The following is a 17,657-nucleotide window of genomic DNA, read 5'->3' as shown; positions in this document are numbered from 1 at the left end:
CCAGATATGGGTCCGTACCATGGGGTCCATCCCTCAGGAGAAAACTGCTCCAACCTGGCTCCCCTACAGGCAGCAGCTCCTGCCGGGTCACCTGCTCCTGCGTGGGCTCCTCTCCACGGGCTACAGGTCCGGCCTGGAATCTGCTCCGGCAGGGGTCTTCCACAGGCGGCAGCCTCCATCGGTGCAGGGCCACCTGCTCCACCGTGGTCTCCTCCACGGGCTGCAGCATGGAACCCTGCTCCACCGTGGTACTCCATGGGCTGCAGGGGGACATCCTGCTTCACCATGGTCCTCACCACAGGCCGCAGGGGACTTCTGCTCCGGCGCCTGGAGCACCTCTCCCCCTCCCTCTACACTGACCTTGGCACCTGCAAGGCTGTTTTCTCACTCCCTTGACTCTCCCGGCTGCTGTCTGGCGCAGCGTTTTTTCCCTGTCTTAAATATGCTCTCACAGAGGCGCAAAACAACATCGCTTATTGGCTCAGCTCTGGAAAACAATGGGGCCCTTCCCAAACATGGGGCAGCTTCTAGATCTTTCTCACAGAAACCACCCCTATGGCTCCCTGCTACCAAAACTTTGCCACGTAAACCCACTACAGTGAGTCAAATTTGCAAGTAATCCCTGACTTGATCCTCACCTATCACTTGTGATTCCTCTCCTCTCTGAACCCAGCCTGTGCTTGCAAGCAAGCACAGAGGCTTGGGAGACCTTGTTGCCGAAGACACAAGAAGACATCTGGTACATCAGCCTTATTTGTGTCCAAGTCACCTGCAGCATTCAGCAACAGGTCTACATTTTCCTTCTTCGCCCTTTCTTCCACATAAGTGTACTGTACATAAAATATACTAGGTGATTTTTTTTTTTTATATATATACTTTTTGTTGTTGCTGTTGTTAAGCAGGTCCTTATTAATACTGCAGGTCCTAACTCCTGCAGTATTAATAAGGAGCACCTATTCCTTACACTTGAAGTGCAAGAGGAATGGAAAGGCAAAAACTACAGAAAATTAGAACCCTCAAAAAGCAGTAAAAGAGACAAGACAAAAACCTGCAGACTCCAGGACAAAATGAAAAAGAAAAGGCAGAAGAGTGAACATGTCAAGCTATTTTGCAAGAGCATACTGGGAGAAGATTGCAGAGTTGCAATCATCTGCCAGCCTTTGATAAAACAAGAGAAGAAATAAAATGGAGAGGTTGAGAAATGACTGATGGTGATGCACAATCGCTTCAGTTGAACTGATTCTAATAATGTTATCCTGCCGTGCTGTTTGAAAATGGCAGACAACAACAGCAGTGCCTGTCAATCTGTTCATTTCTCAGGGTTTGGGGTCTTTTTTTTCTTCTTTGAAAATGTAGGGATAAAGAGCCCCAGGACAGACATAAAATAAAATGAGCAGCCACCAGACCTGGGTATCATCAAATGATAAAAATACAAACTTTTTAGAAAGGAAACAGCAGTGATCATCCACTGCAGAATTAATAACAAATTGTGGGACAAAGAAATACAGACTAAAACAAATAACAGATGAGCATTACGCTCAATACGGGCAGACATCTCAACTTTAGGATCAACACCAGGCCAAATCTCAAGTTTTCTTAGTCAATATTTAACATGCATCAGAGTTGTATAAAATTGCCTTGCACTACTCCAGTTCCAGACTTGTGTGGTTAAAGGGCATTTCCCAGGTGCTGTGTCACCACAACACCAGCTCATAAACCAAATGTAGAGTAGGTGCTGCTCTGGGAGATCACTGCTACATACCCCTTCTTCTACAGATATCTCTTGCAAATATGAAGGATGTGGAATTTCTGCCAGGTCTTTGAAGAAATATGTAACTATATGGCAGAACAATCCCGGTAACAAGTGTAGGAAAATGCACAAATTTCAGCATGTACATAGGAGTTCTGATGAATTGAGAAATGTGAATCTGTGACCACATTAGCCAGAATTTATTGACAATAAAGCTAAAGACTGACGTATTATCTCTGAGAATATGGCTAATTATGTGCTATGAAAAAGGGAAAAATACCTAAAGCTATGGTATAATGACTTTTGCAGATGACTTCCTAAATAGGGTAAAAAAGAGAACAACCAATGTATGAGAACAAGTAAGGAGGTAAGATTGTTGGAAAAATAATAATAATAATAAAAAAAACATAATGGGAAATGTCTAAATGATACATCCTACTTCTCCTTCCGGGTAAAAATATGGACGTAATCTTAATAACTAAATCCTCCACTTTAGAACAGAAATTTTAATCAGGATCACTTGCTTTTAGCTCTTAATAACTTACCTTCTTTTACTTTTTCCTTATAATTCTCCTTTATAAAATCCTCCTGCTGTACACTTAGTCAAGAGGAGCAATTTCCCTTTGTGTTTCTAATGACCTGCCTTAATACCAAAGTTGATTCAAACATAAAACTCCAATAGTTCTGGCTGATGAAAATATTAACATTACACTGAGGATATGAAATCCAGCAAGTGTAACCAATTAACTAGATGATTTATTTTAAACCTTTTTGTTATACTTTATAATAACATATATGAAAAGAAACATATCATCTTTAAAAATAAGAGCTTAAGACTTTGTGGAGATTTCTTAGTCAGTATTGCTTAATAAAGGTGTTTTTTTTGTGTGTGTGTTTGGTTTTTGTTTGTTTGTTTGTTTTTTCCTTACGAGAAATAGGGCTGACAAACTATTAGAATTAATGAAAGCATCAACTGCTTGGCATGCTATCAAAATGGTTGTTCTTACAGCATTGCAGTGTATAATATAATAGTCAGAACTTGGTTTAAGTCAAGCAGTTATATTTTCTTTGAAATTTTACTCAAAGAAAAAATACTTTATAAGCTAACAGTATTAAAAGTCCAACTGAGAACAATTATCCCTTTGTTGTCCTTTTTCATACTGCTCATTTTGTAAGGAGTCCAGATATTGAAGAAGTTATTAAATTTCAAATTTATTCAACTGAAGCATTGGACTGTTGCATTTTCCACTCTTACATTTGCGTATCTCTGACAAAATCAATGCTACTAGCCTAGTCAGCTCAGCAATGACTCAAACCTGACATGGTGCAGAATACTACACCTACAGCTCACTGCAATTCACACTTTATGATTATTTTACCTTTGAAGGGTACCTCCTGTACAACTGATTGAATTTGGATCAGGTAACATCTATGCTGAAAGGTACAGCTGATGCTGTTAATCCCAGCTGATGAGCTTCTTGGGTGCATCTGCAACAGGACAGGTGATTTTTCAAAGAAGACGATGTCTTGATTATAAACACAGTTTATTATTGAGTGTTTTCAAATAATAGATCAGAAATTCTCTACATTGCTAAAAGTATACCCTATGAATCCTGTTTGATTTTGACTTAACCTCCTGACATCACATTTTCATTGTATTTGATGCTTGAAAGCATAAAGCAACCTTGATGTTCATTTCAAGCCAAATTAATCTTTAATTTTAAAACTAAAACCATGTATGACTAGAAGAGAGTCAAATCAAACCAAGTATTTTGAAATTATGAAAGGGAAACAATTTAATTATCCCCCAAATTATCTTGTATCTGTTGGATGCTGAACACGCCCTTAACTTTTGTTTCTATTCAGCTATGATTTGAAAAAAAAAAAAACAACACTGGAATTTCAGAAACTATCATGGGACTTGTTTATTACTTATATAATGGAAACACACAAACACTGCTTCTATTTCACTAAATAAATAATAGAGGTGATTCAAAGATCGAAGCCTAAATTCCTTTAAGTGGTATATTCTTTACTGCAGCACTGGATGCACGGAGGATCTCTCCACCTATAGTGAATACCCAAAGCGGAAAGCAGTCTTGAATTTATACAATCAATCTATCAATATTCTATAAGCGCCTATACATATTCACTACCTATCCCCGCCTTCCCTCACTTCTCATGCTAATTAGCCTGTTGGCAACTTGCACCTGCATAGAGCCTCCCAAGAATTGTGGGCAGGGGTCTTCAGGACGTGGGCAGTGGTCTTTGGGAGGAAGACCCCAAGTCTTCCTCACAGTGTACTTTTCACCTTTGGTCAGGAATCTGCTGAGTTGGCATGTTTCTTAATTGCAAGAGCTGGTTGTTGCTAATTCTTCCATTTGTTGTATCTTTATCATGAATTCCAATGTCCAGTTTCAAGATTTATAGTCCTTACATTTGTTTCTTTGTCTGTCTGCCGCTTCTTTATCATGAGTTCCAGTGCCTTGCTTCGAAATATACAGTCCTTGTCTGGGGATTGTCCTTGCCTCCCCAATGCCTCCTTAATATTGTCCTTGCCTCCCCAATGTCTCCTTAATCAGAGGATAAACTTACAGATCACATACTTTTGTATGTAAAGTGACAGACACCCTGTGCATGCTCTGAAGGTGTAGTGCCATATTTGGAATACAAACAAATTAAACATTCCTTTTAAATATATTACGCTAGATGTATTTCTGTGTGATCAGCAACAAAATCTTTATAAACTTTTACTTTAAAAATGTATTTCCTTCTATCATCAGTTTTGGCACAAATCGTGCACCCTTCACTCAGAGGTAAAGGCACAGGGACTTTGGACTGAGGATGACAAAATGCTATGGTATGGACTTCAGGTATTTTTCTCATGACTGTATTATACAATAATGGGAGTCAAGCTTATAATTATGTAGACCTGTTATATAATGCTGCCATTGGTAGTAACAGATTACAAGCTTTGCACTACATTTGGGAAGCCGGTGGTTTGTCAGACTTGCTCTGTCTGAACTTGTCTTGACCTACTGCAAGTTGACTTTACTTGGTTTTAGCTGACAGCAATTCCTCTAATTGATTGGCTGCCTAAAGCTAATGTGTTGTGCCTTTTTTTTTTTTTTTTTTTCTTTGCATGGTACAACCATATTTTTATAGAGATAGTAGGAACAAGCAGTTATTCTATGTGGAAAGAGATAGTGACTCTACTGTAATGATGTAGCGCATAGAAGTACAGATATGACAGCAAAGGCCCTGAGAAGAGGAAGGAAAGGATGTAACCCAGAGGTGTACAGGCAGGGGATGAAAAGAGATGGGGCATGGGCTTGGTGGTGGAGACCCCATGGCTATAAACAACTTGTTTGTGATCAGATAAAGAAACATAGACCTGGAGCAAGGCAAAACTAAGAACAAAGAAACAGTATTCAGTGTCATAAAAGCCATAGGTTATATATAGCAAATCTGGGTGTAACATGGGACTGCAGAGTGATTAAGGGGAAAGGTGTAAAAGCATGTTAGCAAATGTGAACATGATTTTACATGGATCTCATGGCTGGAAGACATCAACTACCTCAAATTCATATTCCTACCCATGAGGGATTCCAGATGCTGATGACTGTGTTGTTAGCCTCTCCAGCTACGTGTTCCCAGAGAAGGAATAGGAGGGTGAGCAAAACCCAACAGAAAGAGATAGAAACTAAGAACAGGTGTGTGCATTACTATTCTAAATGTATTATTACTATTGTTGAGAATTTTCTGTATAGAAGGAATGTGACCTTGCCTGTAAACTGTATTTTGAGCCTAACAAGCTCTGGGCTGAGCCTGGAACACTGGAGAGCTCTGGGGCTCAAGCCTCAGCTGACAGTGCTGCCAACATGTAATGCCACAGAGGTTTCTATCATCAGAGTAAGCCTCACATCACAGGAAGACCAGCAACTTGGTCTGGTGGAAAGTGTTCCTGCCCATGGCAAGGTGGTAGAATTTGGTGATCTTTATGGTCCCTTCCAACTCAAACCACTCTGTGATTCTATACAAAACTGCTGAATGTATCTGCCCCCAAGCACTAAAAACTGCCATGAAGCTGTGATGATTACTGAAAAGCTCTCTTATGTTCAATACCCGTTTCTCCTGCCTTCTTCAAACCAGAGCAAAACGTTTTATACATAAAAAATAGAGGCAAATCATCCAGATCCTACCAAAGGAAGAGACTTTTGCCCCTAATTCTGTGTTTGAGAAGTAGGTGAGAAAAGACATAAACTACATGAAAATTATGTCAGGCACAGAGCACTACAAGTGATATCCTGCAGCCACAAAAGTAGTAAAGGAGCAATAGAAAAGAGCATTTCACCCACTTCTGCTGCTGATGAGACAAGCTAAAACAGGATTAGCTCTTAAAAGCTCCAAATCTGAGTTGGCATTGTATTAGCTTTGGCACCTACGCCAGAAAACTGTAAGAGTATTTCCCATTACTTAGTCCTTTGTGCTGGAAACTTAAATTTAAGAGCGCAGGTGAAAGACACCTACTTAGGCAGTACAAAATTACAGACAGACAATGCCTTATGGCTTTAATCCAGATTTAAATGTCTCTATGTATGGCATACATAGTTTGCCTTGTTTTGCTATAATCCCTGATTCGGTGTACCTCTCTGATGAGTTTATTCATGTCTCCAAGTTAAGGGGGCAATTAAGTGGTTCATGGGATGGGAGCCCAAGTTTGTAATCAGCCTGGATCCAGTCCTGGACTTTAGAAATGAAGGGCATATGGATGAAAGACTTTCATTCACAGAAAATCTAAGTGGTCACTTTAAGATAGATGCTCTGTAACTACACAGAAGGAACTTGGATAGTTATTATGGAAGGTTGGGTACTATTTCATCCAAATTATTACATCATCTAACTATTATAACATCTTTATTTTATGTCTTTAACTAAATCTGGTTACAGAGGGAACCTTGCAATCTGTGAAATAACTGGTTTATTGTATGCTGTCATTATAAGAGAATAAGGCACGTGTGACTAGTGACTATTCCATTAAAAAGTAAAATCCCCAGGATAAGTGAGTGAAGCAGAAAGCAAAAAAGGATTCTAAGATGGGCTGCCTAGTAAGTCTACCTATCAGCCTAACTGTTATAGTAACTCCAGATTTGGGTAACATAATTCTAGCAATTTCCTGGTTTTTTTTTTTGCTTGTTTTTATATACCTCAAACTGTTCTTCTGACTCTCTTTCATCACCAAGGCAAGTTGAGCAAATAAACCCTATGCCATCTATCAAACTAGCTATCTTATCTGTAAGTGCCTAATGGAGAAAAAAAAATCCAATTAGCCAAAGTATATTAAAAATAAATAAATAATAGAACTCACCTTTGTTCATTTCTTAATAGCAGCTGTCTCTCTGTGCCCTGCTAGAACCACCTAAACTCAGAGCTGGCTCTCTTCCTGTCTCACATTGTTATATATGGAGTAGTAAGTCGTGTTGAGAAAATGGTTGATATTAATAAAGAAGGGGGAGATTTGGGAATGTGGCCATGGGGGTTGGAAAGCCCCATGGTTGAGATAACATTAGACTCTTAACGCCGAGGCCATCAGGAATATAAAAGAGTTTAGAGGGAACAAAGAAGGATGATTCAGGAGACTCCATGCAGTCTCCGGTTTCTTGTTCTACAGGTGGTTCTCTCATCCAGCCTTTAAGGCATGGAAGTTTCTGGGTGTTTGCTGTTGTTGTTACATTCAAAGTTGTTTGACCAATGAAAAGTTGTTTTGAAAGGAACTGCTGTGGGGAGAAGGGTATAAAAGGGGAGCCTGCCCTCAAGATAAAAAAAGAAAAAGGCAACACGATGAAGTTACATGAATAAAGAAGCAGGAAAAAGAAGTGAAGAGGAACAGGCTGGCAGAATGGAGACTAGGACGGGAACAGGCACATTGATCGCCTCATGAAGATAGGTTCGGCCAAACTCAGCAAACTGCTCAGAGAAGCTCGTACAGAAAGGCGCTGGAAACAGGCGCACTGAAGCTGGAGAGAAGCTCGAGCTGAGAGAAGCGGACCTGTGCACACAACTGCCTCTCGCTGGTAAGCAGCTGAGCATTATGGGGAATCATAGGTCCTTAGGAACAAAGACTGTCCTGGTAACCTTACAGCTTATTCTCCTTATTAACAATTGGACAGTTTATGAGCCTGAAATATGGGACCAAACTGAGGTCAAGGTGTGGGACTCTGCAACTAAAAATGACAAGGTTGCAGTGGGATTGCTCGGCACCTGGCGAGCAGTCTCTGAGGCCTTAAAGAGCCATGTGGGACCACAGTCAGAAACGTGTGGTTTGCCAGATAGTGAGGGAGCTGCAGGCTCCTTTACTGATCCGACTGCTACGCCATCGCCATGGGCCCCTCTGCTGCTACAGCCATCGAAGGCTTTTGCTGTTACGCCCCCTGTTGACCTGAACGTGCCTTTTGACCCAGGTCTATTGGCCTTGAAAAGGAGATGGATATGCTTTTCTTCGATGCGGGAAGAACGGGATACATAAGGCCTGAAGACTGAGTTGCTTGACAACTTAAAGCGAGACATATTGTTCAAAAGGAATGGAAAATGGAGACTGTTAAGTCATGGAACTTGGAGGATTGTTTGTTACCTTTCCTGATTGTACATATGTGTAGGCATAGTTGCGTTTAGTATGTAAAGCAATGTTCTGTATATTTAGAATGTTTGATGTTTGTGTGTGCGTGTTGGTGGATCGTAGACTCCCCACACACCCAGCGCTGTTTACTTGTCTTTTATACCTTTTAGAAATATTTGTTTTATAAATATCACAAAATTCAGATTGAGTTGAGACCTCATTTATAACAACATACTCATGAGCCAAACAAAGTTAGTTGCCAGCTCGCACTCAGAAGGCAAATGTGACTCTTTGTTCTTTGTTTCTCACAGTGACAGTTGCACACTGCTGCAATCGCAGGGCCCCGGCACAAATGGAAAGCAAGACCTTGGCTGCTGGAGGCCAAAATGCTTTCTGCAAAGTAGCACTGGCACCAGCTGTCAAAAGGAAAGGACTTGCCATGAATTCAGGCAGAAGCTACAAAATCTTTCCTAAGATTCCTAAGTCAGTCTTTCCTAATCCATGGAACTCAGGTCCTTATACAATTCAAATACTATAATTTCATTTCTGGATTATGCCAGGCATTTATGGAATTAGTATTAAAACTGATATAAAATATTAATAGCAATAATGGCAATAAAAGTTAAAAGGGTACTGTCAGGGACCTGAATTGCCATGTAGACAAGCTAGTAGTGACTCCTTAGTGGGACATACACCAGTCATGGGGAACTGCTGAGCCTTAGTTCAGAGCAATTATGTAGTGTGTCTGCAAGGATGTGCTCCTTTTGTACCTACCCTATCATATGTAATTCAGTGAAATGTTGTTATTGGTTTCACAGGGATTAAAGTGGGAGACAAAGCAGCTGCTACTGATGTTAGCAGCAAATTTTGCATGTTCTAATATTAGGGGTTTTTATCCTGTTTTGAGCACCATGAGTTCATTCAGAAAAAAATGCTCAGACTTGAAGTCCAGCCTAGTACCCTTTACTCTAGCATTTAGGTACTTTGGGAAGACCCACTTTTAGAGTCACACTTGGAACTCCACCACTGCCTAACTCTGAGGACACCCACAGCCTGTGGGCACTTAGCCATTGACCTTAATTCTCACTTCAGCTCCAGGGAGTCAACATCCCCACCCCAGACCCAGCCCTGACTTTCCTGTGAAGTGCTGAACTCCAGAATTTAGGCTATTGTGTGGGTTAATGACTCTCCACACAATAAATCTGTGGCCTGCCAAAAAAAGGAATTAGAGGCATTAAAACAAAAGCTGCACTCAGACCATATCCTGTGGTGGGAGGCAGAGACCTAAAGCTACTTGACTTTGCAGAGAACAATTAATGATTCAATGGACTGAGAGGGGCAGAGAGACATGAGTGATCTTGACTAGTCTTCTGATAGGATATTCACCAGGGAGCTGAGTTGCAGTCCTTGCTCCAATAAATTTTAAGTTAAATTTTATACATTAAACAGTCCTTGGCTAATACACTAAGTAGTCAGTCAAGCAAGATTTGAGCACTTTCTCATGAGTGCTGTAATCACTAGACTTCAAAGTCATGATCCTTTTCACATTTTTTCATCCAGGCCAATGACCTTAAAAACCTTTGAATATGTTTGCACACTGATGATGACATGCTAGCAGCTTCTAGAGAATCAAAGTTTTGGTCCCTTTTCACATTATTCTTCTGCTAGCCAACAAGACTTTTGCTAATGACAAGAGTGTCATGCTCACACATGACAAGGCTTCTGCAGCAGAGCAGCTAGCTGCCCTACAGCCTTTTTAGGAGCATACTACTCACTCAAATAAACACTCAAATAGCTGCCTAATACAGACTGACATAATGGATTTAGCTTTTTCCAAAGAGTATGTGTGATTACTTAGAATTAGCTTTACCTTGAGACAAGAATAATGGATTGATGGAAACGTGTTTATAAATCAGTTACAATAATGGAATGAAAGTTAAAAACATATGATTGCACTTTAAATGTAAATTTTAAAGCTTTTCAGTTTCCTGTTCTAACATCCTGGTCTGTTTGTAAGACTGTACTACTACCTTTAGATGTTATACCAAGTTAGAAAGTCCAGCACAGTTCCAAGTATTTCTTGCTCTCAGTTGCATATGACTACCTCAGAGAGCCATCAGTGTGCTATGCCCCCATTTATCCCAGAAAGAAATTACATACCCTAAATAATTCACTCTTTACAACAGATAAGGAAAAGCAGCCCTCATTTTGGGCAGTGATGCAACAAATGGGAGTGCAGGGCACCCTGTTATTTTCCTTTTCCTCGAGAACTCTTCATTAACATTTTGTTTTATATCTTCATTAAACTAATCATGGCATAAGGCCTGAGGCTGTTTTCCTCTACTTACAGGCCATATAAAATAGAGCAGTATAACCTTGCAAATTATATGTCACAAGAAATACTGATTTACAAGCTTCTTTCAACATTTGCTATGTTTAGCTTCTTGAGAGCTTTACATGAAGAATGAAAAAAAGACTGATTTGAGCAAGGTTCAGCCAAGCCTGACCACTCTGCTAGACCTAGGGGAATCTTCCCAGGCCCTCCAGATGATGATTTCAGCAGAAAGAAGTGAAGGTGTTCTCACCTGTTCTTTGAGGTTAAATGAATTGTAGGAGTAACAATAATAGATTTATTCCATTCTTAGGCAGGGGAGGATAATAAGAAGGTATGCATTCCTCATAATCAAGATGATTAAGGCTTAAAATATTTCATAAAAACAGCCCAAGTGGCAGCATTGCCAAGTGAGTATGTACATCCTTCTAAAAATGTGAAAACAAGCAAACTTCATATGTCAATTCCAGGACAAGATTTAGGCTCTGATTCCCAAGGGAATACCAGCACTACCTCAAGACTAGGGAAGGGCACTACATTACAGAAAGAAGTAGAATTTAAGATGTATTTGTTTCCACAAGAGTTGTCATTGATTGTCCTCCAACCTGAGTGTTTACACTCATTCATCCCATTCTGATGAAAAGTATTACACAGGGTGTGCAGTACCTCACTTACAATTATGGTAAATGTAATCCACAATATAGCAGATACTGTAAAATTGTTTAGTTCCCAAGTTCTTTTGTGAATTTATTCTCGAGTACTTGGTGTCATGAGAAGGCAAAGCAGGGGTCATGAGAAGTAGCCTCTAGGACCCCTTTCTTCTATATTAAGTGAAAAAAATATATATATTAAAGAAGCTCAGCTCAACCGGCAGAGAAAAAAAAAATTATTCTATCACAAGATACTGCACAATTTCTTTCATGATTACTTCATCTCTCAATGTCATCAAAAGTTTATTTTCCAAAAATACTCAACCAACTCAAGAATGACTGCACAGAAAGACTGAGACCTGTCTTATATCCAAAACATTTTAACTTTTAATGCATTCAATTCTCCATCTTTGCAGTGATTTGGATAAAATGGTGACTGCTTCTGACAGCAACTCATCCAAATCATCAGTGATCTGAATCAGTGATTCTCAATCTTGCTGAGTTGGAGAGCTTCTAATCAGTAAATTGACAAAATATGGGTCTTTCACTCATGACACCACTTTCTTTTCCTGTGCACTACTGTTAGAATTGGAGAGGGTTAGGTTAAAAGTTGTTATTCAGACTTGTTGGCATGCCTAGGTTAGAAATCCATACTGTAAAAATGCAAGTGTATTAATATTACTGTAATTTTCTATAACATAAGCAAGACAGAGTGGTTTCTGATCAGTAACAATAAGCAACCAGTTTTGAGAGTTCATTGCTTCCTGCCTGCGATGGCTTGTATCAGCAAAACATTGTAGGGAGAATAGAGGAAGTGTGTTTTCAAGGGATTTAATCTTCTTTAGTGATCAGGAAAAACTATTTTATTTCATATCTCATATCTGAAACTCAAAATACTTCATTTTTATGCTTCATACTGGTACATTTACGATCTGATCATCACTTGCAAGACAGATTTTGAATGGCTTGTAAAAAAAAAAAATTTTTTTAAATCAGTTAATATGACTACAAAACAGGTGATACATCCCAGACAGGCAATAAGGATAAACTGTCCTCTCTCATATGGCATGTCAAAAGATAGCAAGTATTTGAAATCTATCTTTTATTAGAACACTGAAGTAATACATACTTCAGCTTTCCAGAGGAGATGCATCACTGCTGAGTGAATGGGGCAAACAAGAGAAAACTTGAAAACAGATTTCTTTTTGTATTCTTTCAGGATCAGTGCTTTCTGCCTGACCTTCTTTACACTTTCTGTATTTATAACCATTTCATAGCACATAGTTTGATGCAGGGATGTATTCTTTTCTAACACTTTTGACTTGGTGTGGGATTAGCCATCTACAGCAAGCACCATACAGAAGTAAATAAACCAACATGCTTTACCATTTTGTGCAGTATGAAATGGTAAACTCATATATTTAAAAAATATGGCCCTTGTCATTTCTGAAAACTGCAACATCTGTGATATGAAAAAGTAATTTGCATAGCAATTCTACAGGAAAAGATGTAGCTGAAAGCATTATATAATGTCTGAAACATGACAATGATAAACCTCTTGTTAAGAATGGCTCTGCAGGGCTAAAAATATTTATTGCACTACTATGGATTCAAAGCTTAGAAAATTATTTCAAATGTTTTATAAATAAAATGTTTTTAAATAATACAATGAATTAGAGGTTTTAATTGTTTGGAACTTTAACTTGTAAAGTTAATAGTTCATTCTTTTCCTTTAAGTCATCAAAACCACCTTTATGTTTTTAAAGAAGTGAAGAGATTCCTATGATTTGCAGAGGTAAGTTTCTAAATATAATACAAAACATAAATCCGGTAGAAGAAACCCTGCACCTTTTTCCAGAGCTTGTTCTCTTTCTACTTTAGCATTATCAGCAATTTTGAAATAGTGTTTTAGTCCAAGGTTTTGGAGATTCTTATCCAAGTTACTTGTACCTACTACAGGCTGACTTGACTGGTATATCTCAGGGCAAGTAGTACAGTAAAACAATGACAGGTAAATTCTTATTGTTATTTATTGTTGTTGTTTTAAATATACAGTTTCTCTCATGTATATCTTATTTCCTGTGCATTTACACTGTTTTAAAAAAGTCAGAATTTCCCATTTTAGGAATCTTGACCTAATGTCTTTAAAGGAAAAAAAAAAAAAAAAGCTAAAGCTGCTTTTTTTCTGCGCAATTAGATTTAAAAAATAAATAAATAACTTTCTGCAATCCTTATGGATGTCACTACTTGAGAGGAAATTATGTGTTTAAAGGATATTGACCTGTGGAAGACAAAAATTTAAAACATTACCACATAAACTTAATATAAACAGAGCTTATTTGACTCAAGACTATGAAACTAGAACTTTGCAAAAACATGGAATTAGGTCTTACTGCTAAGTTTAAGTAACAAAACTGTGATTGAATAACTGAAATAAGACATGACAGGAACCAGAGAAAAACTACAGAAGCAAGAGCTAGCAGAAGTCATTGGACTATATGATCTTGGATTTCAATTTAGAAATGACAACAGTTTTAATATTTTTATGCATTTTTCCTTTTTGGTTAGAAAACTTCAAAAACTTTTTCAAATAGCTTATCAAAGGGGAATTCATTAGTCTGGGATACAAATCATTACTAATGATCAGCTTAGAAATGTAAAAAATATCTAAAAAAACTCCAGGACGTTTTGTGTGTTTCAAGATACACCCAAACAAAACAAAACAAAACAAAACAAAACTAAACTATTCTAAAACCTTTATGCTTTATCATAACTCCTCTTCAAGTCAAAGAAGTAATTGAGACTTGACATTCTGAAGGGAAGAAAAATGAATTTAGCAGAAAGCTGGGTTGTTCTAATCCTCTGAAAAAAAATCATGTCTTTTCTAATCTTGATAAGGAGTATTCCAGAAAGTGATATTTTAACCTTTCCTCCCACTCAATTGTTCACAAACTTCTCAATCTGCCAAACTCCCTCTATCCCCAAAATGTCAAGGGGACACATTGCCTTAGTGGTAAGATACAGACCATCTCTAGCTATTATTTTTTGAGCCACCTGTGCCCAAAGTAATCTGGACAACATCTTTGAGTCCTTGTGAAGTGGTCACTTGGAATCCATTTCCATGCAGGCTTTCTCTGCAGTGAACATAGAGTTCTTCTGCCTTTATTCATTGTAGAGGGATATATGGGTAGGTAGGGCTTAACATATTAAGAGTAATGCAACAATCATTACTGGAGATGTATTATAGGAAAACTCTTGTGTTTTCTGGCTTAGTTGGTTTAAACGTTATTTAGAAGAACAGTCAACAACAAATAAAGAACCTATTTTGTATGCATGGCAGTACATGCATCCTTAAAAAGTACGGCCATTCTTACAAATGCAGATATAAGGGATAAATAAAGCAAGTCTGTGTTTATTTCAAAAAAGGTCTGACCAAACCCACAGCAACAAAGTTGGCTGCTTGAAATTTGAGCAAACATTCACAAAAATTTCTTCCTTCAGCACTCAGCTAGCTAGCTTCAGCATCATTAAGAAACCAGATCTAGCCTTATAGCCATGTATTCCAATTTGAATAACACCAGGAGACAAAATAAATCTATCACCACTGTATTCAAGGACACCATCTTTTAACACAGTTCTCTACCAAACAAATTGTCTAGATCTACCGTTCTAAATGTAATTTAATTAGAATTCTGCTGCACAATCAAAAGGAAAAGGAAGGAGGGGCAAATCATTGGGAACATGAACTGATAAAAGGAATTGCTGAGCAGAACCCTTCTCTCTCCCAAATGTATATAACTGCACAGCAAACCAAACCACTTGGTAACACCGGAAAGGAGAAAGAAGATGATGATAATGACATGCCCTGCAGCTTTTTGTTAATGAGAACATCTATCAACTGATTTACATTAGAAACATTCCAGTTACCCATGCAGTGAGTTTTTGATAAATATGTTTAAACAGCAGACAAAGCATTATACAGAATAGCTGCACAGCATCTGTAGCTTACTCTGATGTTAAAAGCACAAAAACCTTCAGTCTGACCACAGGATGTCTTCGCTATTCTCTTATTATTATAACAGACATCTCTGAGTAAATTTGCTGAATGCATCCAAGTTACCTTTTTGATGAGGACTTTTCAGAACAGAACTGCATTCATGCTAAACTTTTTTTTTTTTCTTTTCCTATTTTACTACTTCAGTAAAGCACCAATATGCCAAACAAAAAGATAACAAGACCACTTGTTTTAAAAATCAAACAAACGTACTTCAGCTAATGTCAGAGAAGACTGCCTTGGACATAACCTACTTAATGTTTTTACAGTAACCCCAGGGCTTTCTAAAGCATAGATCTGTTTGCATGTATCCAGTGACTGAGCTACAGAGGAATTGTCCAACTTACCAAGGGTAGCTTGCACAGCCAGATGGTGATTATGCCTGGAATTTCCAAACTACAGCAAATGTTGATGAAAGCATCACAGCTGCTACATGCTCACACAAACATAGCTGTCAAAGGGAACCAGCACATTGCACATCATGATATCCCTGGAAGGTGGAGCAGTTTTGCAAGTTCTGCACAGAGCAGGTTGTTGAGTTCTAAAGATACAATAAATAAATAAATAAATAAATAAATAAAGCAATGGTAAAGCAGTTCTAACTTAAGCAGAGTCAACCCTAGGAACTTACAGATTTGGCAGAGGAAACTTAGACATCTGCTGCAGAGGTCTTAGCTTCTACATCCAAGGCTTTCAAAAGTTTAAGTCTTTTTCTACCTAAAAGTAGAGATGTTCAAAATTAAATTTGGAAGAGACAGTTCCTAGAAAGCCAGGATATAGCTGCAGACAACAATACATGCAGGAAGTCAGTAGACAACTTCATATAACACTTGGTCTCCAGATTCAAATAGCGAAGTGACAGCTGCATGGACAGTTAGAGGGCATAACATTCAATTTGCTTAGATGTGGTTTCAACAAGAGCATTACATAATTGTGAGCCTACATAGAGACACCAAGATAGAAACAAGAAAGAAGCCATTTCACAAGTGTTTTGAGCAGTTATGACCTCTCATGGTCAAGCAGAGGGAGTACTATGGCTACCTAGTGAAAAACAGTCAAATCAGGTATTTTGTGTATTGCACACCTTGTACACAAACTGGTACTCAGAAAGATGAACTGATATAAGAATATGTATTAATGTCTACTGAAATTTTGGTGAAGAGCTGCCGTAACATTTGTCTGTTGACCCAGTAACCACCTTATAACTACTGAGGAGTTTCATAGAATAAAATGAGTGTTTCATCTGTAAAATAGTGTTCCAAGACTTCACTCATCTGAGGTTGAATAGGGTATTCCTCATGATGGACTGCGGAAAAGTGGAGAATGGAAATTTAACTTACGTATTTCCATGATGGGTCTTTATAGCGCATTACCATTTCACGATAACTACTCAAGTCCATTCATTTTTTTTTGGGGGGAAGCATATTGATTTAAGATTGCTAAGTATATTGATTGATGATTTGGAAATAGAAGAAGAATTTACAGGCTATGTAATCAGTGCTTACTCTCAGTCTTGCATACAAACATGGCAAAACAACTGCATGCGTTTTTTTGTTAGAAGCGTGGTACTGCACTGACTTTACATTCACTGCATAATCCTGCCACTAACAGTTTTAACTTCTTAGGCATGAGAGCTCCCTTTCCTGTCAGCATTGACAATGCTGTTTGAAAGACGTTGAAGTTAAATGGATTCAGGAACTCCTGGTACCTCGTTTATATCTGGAAACAGCAAAGATAGCAAATATTTCTCTAAATGCCATGGGTCTGTATGGTACACAATACAGTCAGCAACACAGTTTCTGTCAGGTAACCTCCCAGAATAAAAAGGGGCTAAACAGGGCCCTGCACAATATGAAAGGGAATATCAAGTCCTTAATTCCATATTTGAAAAAAAAAAAAAAAAAAAAAAGAAAGAAAAAAAAAGCCTAAAACCTATCCTAGTTAAGCATCTTTAAAGGGGAAGAGACTAGTTGACATTTACTTTAATAACTATTGTTTTGTTCTGTTGACGTCTTCAGAGCAACAGACACCTCTCAGAAAGCTAGCCTTTCCATTAGGCTCCAAACTTCAGGCTGGTTCACCAGAATGAAAGATTCTAATGAAAGCTGTGTGTAGTTGTGATTTTCCCCTTAAGTTTTTAACTGCATTTTTAGAGTAATTAGGAGAAAATATAAAGGATTTCACAGTTTGCTCAGAATCCACTTTGCACTTTTTAAAACCTTCTTCCCATAGGATGCAAAAATTAATTGACAAGT

At 38.3% G+C, this 17,657-nt stretch overlaps 1 long non-coding RNA gene across 1 annotated transcript in view; it reads right to left on the bottom strand.

Annotated features, from left to right (window-relative positions):
• Nucleotides 1-16,127, bottom strand: part of LOC116486760 — a 93,088-nt gene extending 76,961 nt beyond the window's left edge. Inside the window, exons 1-2 of the long non-coding RNA XR_004252989.1 lie at nucleotides 16,034-16,127; nucleotides 15,750-15,943 (exon numbers count right to left, since the gene is read on the bottom strand). This is a non-coding gene — a long non-coding RNA (uncharacterized LOC116486760). The remainder of the gene's footprint in view (nucleotides 1-15,749; nucleotides 15,944-16,033) is intronic.
• Nucleotides 16,128-17,657: the final 1,530 nt, after the last annotated feature.

Source organism: Aythya fuligula, chromosome 2 (genome assembly GCF_009819795.1).
Source record: "Aythya fuligula isolate bAytFul2 chromosome 2, bAytFul2.pri, whole genome shotgun sequence".
NCBI lineage: Eukaryota > Metazoa > Chordata > Aves > Anseriformes > Anatidae > Aythya > Aythya fuligula.
Note: the sequence above shows the minus strand (reverse complement) of the source record. Positions and strands in the feature narration are given on the sequence as shown.